The 6,000-nt window shown below is 61.7% G+C and overlaps 1 protein-coding gene across 4 annotated transcripts in view; it reads right to left on the reverse strand.

The window, feature by feature from the left end:
- Nucleotides 1–5,729, reverse strand: part of BCL9L (BCL9 like) — a 31,018-nt gene extending 25,289 nt beyond the window's left edge. For 2 of the 4 annotated variants that reach the window (XM_079788507.1, XM_079788503.1), the window contains exon 1: nt 5,340–5,728. The gene's annotated coding sequence lies outside the window, so the exon portion shown is untranslated. Of the gene's footprint in view, nt 1–5,339 lie in introns of all 4 variants that reach the window. The other 2 variants (XM_079788506.1, XM_079788505.1) reach the window with 2 other exon arrangements.
- Between the last annotated feature and the right edge of the window lie 271 nt (nt 5,730–6,000).

A 6,000-nucleotide genomic window follows, 5' to 3' on the forward strand; every position in this document is an offset into this window, starting at 1 on the left:
CCAGGTGCCTCTTACACATCACCCACATGCCATAGAAATGGCTCCTGCAGACCGTTGAGGCTTTCATACTCATAGAGAAGGCCCAGGAGAGCTCAGGAACGAGAGGGGCGGGCCAGTGCACAGAGCTGCTGGCTGACAAGATATACCCACACTGGGACACACACTCACACACACACAGGAGTATGCACATGGCCATGTGCTAGCATGCATGCTCACTCACTCACACACACACAGGAGTATGCACATGGCCATGTGCTAGCACACACGCTCACTCACACACACACACACACACACAGGAGTATGCACATGGCCATGTGCTAGCACACACGCTCACACACACTCACACACTCACATACACACACAGAGGAGTACACATGTGGCCATGTGCTAGCACACGCGCTCACACAAACACACACACACACACAGAGGAGTACACATGTGGCCATGTGCTAGCACACACACTCACACACACACACTCACACACACAGAGGAGTACACATGTGGCCATGTGCTAGCACACACGCTCACACACACTCACACACTCACATACACACACAAAGGAGTACACATGTGGCCATGTGCTAGCACACACACTCACACACACATTCACATACTCACACAGAGGAGTACACATGTGGCCATGAGCTAGCACACACACTCACACACACACTCACACACACACACAGAGGAGTACAATGTGGCCATGTGGTAGCACACATGCTCACACACACACACTCACACACACACAGAGGAGTACACATGTGGCCATGTGCTAGCACACACACTCACACACTCACATACACACACAGAGGAGTACACATGTGGCCATGTGCTAGCACACACGCTCACACACACACACACACACACACAGAGGAGTACACATGTGGCCATGTGCTAGCACACACACTCACACACACTCACACACACATTCACACACTCACACACAGAGGAGTACACATGTGGCCATGTGCTAGCACACACGCTCACACACACTCACATACACACACAGAGGAGTACACATGTGGCCATGTGCTAGCACACACACTCACACACACATTCACACACTCACACAGAGGAGTACACATGTGGCCATGTGCTAGCACACACACTCACACACACTCACACACACATACACACACAGAGGAGTACACATGTGGCCATGTGCTAGCACACACACTCACACACACACACACACACACAGAGGAGTACACATGTGGCCATGTGCTAGCACACACGCTCACACACACACACACACACAGGAGTACACATGTGGCCATGTGCTAGCACACACACTCACACACACAGAGGAGTACACATGTGGCCATGTGCTAGCACACACACTCACACACACAGAGGAGTAGACATGTGGCCATGTACTAGCACACACGCTCACACTCACACACACACAAAGGAGTACACATGTGGCCATGTGCTAGCACACACGCTCACATACACACTCACACACACAGAGGAGTACACATGTGGCCATGTGCTAGCACACACACTCACACACACAGAGGAGTACACATGTGGCCATGTGCTAGCACACACGCTCACACTCACACACACACTCACACACACACACAAAGGAGTATACATGTGGCCATGTGCTAGCACACACGCTCACATACACACTCACACACACAGAGGAGTACACATGTGGCCATGTGCTAGCACACACACTCACACACACAGAGGAGTACACATGTGGCCATGTGCTAGCACACACACACACTCACACACACAGAGGAGTACACGTGGCCATGTGCTAGCACACATACTTACACACACACTCACACACACAGAGGAGTACACATGTGGCCATGTGCTAGCACACACGCTCACACACACACACACAGAGGAGTACACATGTGGCCATGTGCTAGTGCGCACGCATGCCCGCACCCTGGCGATGCACAGGATGCACAGCGTGGAGTCAGGTTAGCAGAGGAGGCTCTGGGCTGTGGGCAGCAGAGAGCAGGGGGTGGAGAGGCCCTCAGAGATTTCAAAACAATTCTGGTTTCGAAATGCTGGACCCAGGGCCATTCCCGGCCTGGGGGTGGAGAGCCAGGGGGAGGGCAGCTGGGCCAGTGCAGATCAGCCAACCAGCCCGGGGGGGGGGGGGGGGGGGGGGGGGCTGGACAGCCCAGGCCCTGAGGAAAGGGGCTGGAAGGGACCGCGCAGGAAAGGCAGGTGCCGGGCCTGCAGGGAGGCCCGGGAAAGGGACAGAGCACAGGCCTCTGCCTTGGCCCGCTGGACAAGAAGGTGGGGCAGGCTTCCTTCCCGGGACCCGGAGGAAAGAGAAACCTCCTGTGCCCTGCCCCCACTCACAGGCGGTGCTGACCACCTTCTCCCCTACAGGCCGGTACCTGGCACCCCTTTCCCACCCCCACCTCCCCACCCCTCGTGCAGAGCCCCGTGGGGGGCCTAAAGCTAAGGGGTGGGGCAGGGGCAGCAGGGGGGAGGGGGTTGTCAGGGAATTCCCACGCTCACGCTCAGGGCAGGGTGGGGGTCGGCTCCCAGAGAACCCTGGGACCCTCCTCTCCGTGGGGGGAGGGGTATTAGGAAGATGGGCAGGAAACCACCAGAATGCCTTCAGGACCCTCCCACACCTCCTTGGGAAGTGGGCAGTGCTCCCAGGGCAGGGGAGTGCAGGCCAGTGGGGAGCAGGGACCTGGAGGCGAGCCTAGCACCTAGCAGAGGCGACTCCAGGCTCTGGCTCCAGAGGCCCCGACCAAGCGCCAGTCCCGCGGTCTCCCCAGCCCCTCAGCTCCCAGCTCCTCAGCCGCTGGGCCCTCCAGCTCTGGGAGTCACAGGGCAGGACCTGGACGGGGCGGCCTCTCCGGCCCATCCTGGCGCCTCGGCCAGGCCGCCTTTCCCCAGGTCCCTGGGCAGCCCACAGTGTGGCTCTGGGTGGGCAGCTGGCAGGGCTGGCAGGCAGAGGCACAGATGCCAAACTAGCGCAGCCAGGCACTCAACAGGTTGAGCCAGTCCCTGGAACAGCCCCACCCCAGGGAGATCAGGCCTGGCAGAGGCTCCGTGCCCAAGGCACCCAACCTGTCCCCACTTGGCTGTCCACTTTCCCACGCTGCCATCCCCTCTTCCTCCTCCCAGGCAGTGCCCAAAGCTCTTGGGACAAAATGCTATTTCCCCATCGCCCTTGGGTGCCCAGGCTCCGGGAGCCCCTCACTGAGCAGCCAAGACGCCCAAAGAAGAATAAACACGGTGTCAAAGCAATGAGAACCCCAAAGTGCCCCCACCTCCTTTCAGGCCCTCACTCAGGCATCCTGGCCCCCACAGCTGCCCCCCGCCACTATCCCTGGCACTGGGATGGAATTTGGCACGAGAGGCAGTGTGGGGGTGCCCCCAGCTCCTGTCTCGGGCTCCTGCTGGAGCTGCCATTGCCTGCAAACCCGGTCCTTTCCTTGCCCCCCACTCCTGGGCTCCAGGGAACTCCCTCCCGACCACTCCCCCCCGCCAGGTGGCAGCCCCTCTTTGCAGGCATCCCCTTTAATCTAAAGCAGGTGCCAGGCATTACACCCTCTGCTGAGTCGACACTGCCACCCACCAGGCCTCTGCCCAGAATGCTGCCCCTGCCTGTTCAGGGAAACCGAGTCTCTAGCCCAGAGCTCCTGCTGAACCCAGGGACCCGGAAGCTGGGAGCAGGAACTACCCAAAGTCAAGGGTGCCCAACACTGATCAATCGCAAGTTCACCAGGTCCCACATCCCCCACTGCTATGACGGTCCCAGCGATCCTTCCCCGGCCTCTGCAGTGCCTCCCCACTGCCTTCCACCCCAGTCACGCACAGCCGCACTTGGAGTCTCCATGGGGACGTCCAGAACCCACCTCCTGCTGCCCCAAGCACAAGAGTGGCTCTGGACACAAGAGTATAGGCAGTCTAGCCCTCACAAGTACCCCCCCAACATTAGTACCCCCACCCACTTTCGGAGCAACACAGGTGAGCAAGAGCCTCTGGAGGGACGTGGTCAGAAGGCTGGCCTTCAGGCCCGATCCCCTGGGGCGGCAGCATCTTCCTCCCTGGCACCAGACTCCCCCACCCTTCGCCTTCTCTGCCATCCTCCCCCTGCCCCAGGCTTCTCTCAGCAGGGCCTCAGAGCTGACCACCAGAGAGACAGGGGCCCTGAACGCGTCCGTCCTTCGCCCGGGGCCATGGAATCGCCTCCTGCCCCGGAGGAGGCCCAGCAGCCCTAGCCCGGAGTGGCTGCTCCTGGGAAGGGCCGAGGAGCTGGCAGAAGGGCAGGGAAGCCCACCCAACTGGGAAGTCGGTTGGAAAGCTGCCTGGAGACATCTCGGCTCGCAGACACAGCGGGGAGCAGCCTGCCCAGGTTGTGCCCCCTTCCCAGCGATCACCTGCGCAGCCACCTCCCCCAGAGCAGCACTTCCCTCCCTGAGCACAGGCCTCCCCCAGACAGGACACAGACACCTCCCCCCAGCAGAGACAGACAGAAAGAGAGGGAGGGGGAGTGTCAGAGAAAGCCCGGAAGGAAGGAAAGGAAGCTGGACAGACAGACAGAAGCTGATCCTGGCTTTACTGTTCCAGAGAGGCAGCCTCCAGATTCCCAGACCCTGAGGAGCGAGCTCCTCTCAGCCCCCTGGGGAGAAGGGAGAGGAGACCTCGGTCTCTCCTGAGACCAAATCCCAGCAGCCCCGGGACAGAACGCCTCTCAGGCAGGCCCTGGGATAGACCGCATGTCCGCCAAGCAAGAAGCCTGAGCCTCCCCCTCTCGTCCCCACATTCCTTTGGGCCAAGGCAGGGGCCACTTCCCCTTAGCAGTGCAGGGACACCTCCAAGGAACTCTGTGGTCGCCCAACCCCCACCGCCCAGCCAAACCCACACCAAGAACCTCGGCTGGGGAGACTCCTCCAGGGCTCAGCCCCCTGTGCAGAGGGTGACCCCAGTGATCCCCAAACCCAATGCACCTCCTTCGGGAGGTTCCCATCAGGCATGGAGGGGTGCTGGGACCCAAGGAGTGGGGAAGCCTAGGAGGGGGACTACAACTCCCAGAAGCCCCCAGGGCAGGGCTGCTGCTCCAGCTGGCCCCAGGCCGGCCTTGTTCTGTGCTCTAGGGTGGCAGGGTCCCTGGCTGCCCCTGAGCCCTCCCCACTGTGCTCTGGGGCTGCCTACCAGATTGGGGGCCCAAGCGTAACCTCCACGAACCCTGGGGGTGCCCCCGCCCATTCAACAGCTCGGGGGTGCGTTCCCGAGGGCAAGAGATATTCCGACTGTGTCCCCCTCCCCAGTTCGAACTGGACCTCCCTCCCCGCGCCCCTGCTGGCTAGGCAGGACCTTCGCCCTCAGCCCAGCCCGCCCCTCACCTCTCGCGGGTCGGGATCCTCAAGCCAGGCCGGAGCTGGACGCCATGACCAGGTCCGGGTCGGTGGGTAGATCGGGGTCCTGCTCGCCAGTCGGAGGTGCGGAGGGCGCAGGAGGTGGTCCTGTGATCCTGGGTACCTTGATCTCAACACCAGCCTGGCCGGGGCGAGGGTGTCCAGGGTCGCCGGGCGCCTAGGTCCCAGCTTCCCGGTCGCGGAGCATGGTCGTGGGCGGCGGGGAGCGCGCGCCCGTCAGTCCCGGTCTCGGGGCTGGGGTCTCGGCCCGAAGCTCAGGGCTCGGCTCCCGCGCCTCCTTCTCCTCCTCTTCCTCCTTCCTTCCTTCCTTCCTTCCTTCCTTCCTTCCTTCCTTCCTTCCTTCCTTCCTTCCTTCCTTCCTTCCTCCTTTCCTTCCTCCCTCCCTCCCTCCCTTCTTCCCTTCCTTCCTTCCTTCCTTCCTTCCTTCCTCCCTCCCTTCCCTCCTTCCCTCCTTCCTCGCTTCGCCTCCTCCTTTCACTTTCCCCGAAGCCGGCGGGGCGGCGGGCGCGGGGCGGGGAGAGGGCTGTCTGGGCGCTTATTGTTGGCCGCGCGCCGAGGGTCCGGGGCGCAGCCCCCGGGCGGCGCGGCGCGGGGGGGACCCGGGCGTGCGGGCGGCGGGCCGGCTGGC

The sequence above is a fragment of the Cnephaeus nilssonii genome (genome assembly GCF_951640355.1).
Source record: "Cnephaeus nilssonii genome assembly, chromosome: 13".
In the NCBI taxonomy this organism is placed as follows: domain Eukaryota; kingdom Metazoa; phylum Chordata; class Mammalia; order Chiroptera; family Vespertilionidae; genus Cnephaeus; species Cnephaeus nilssonii.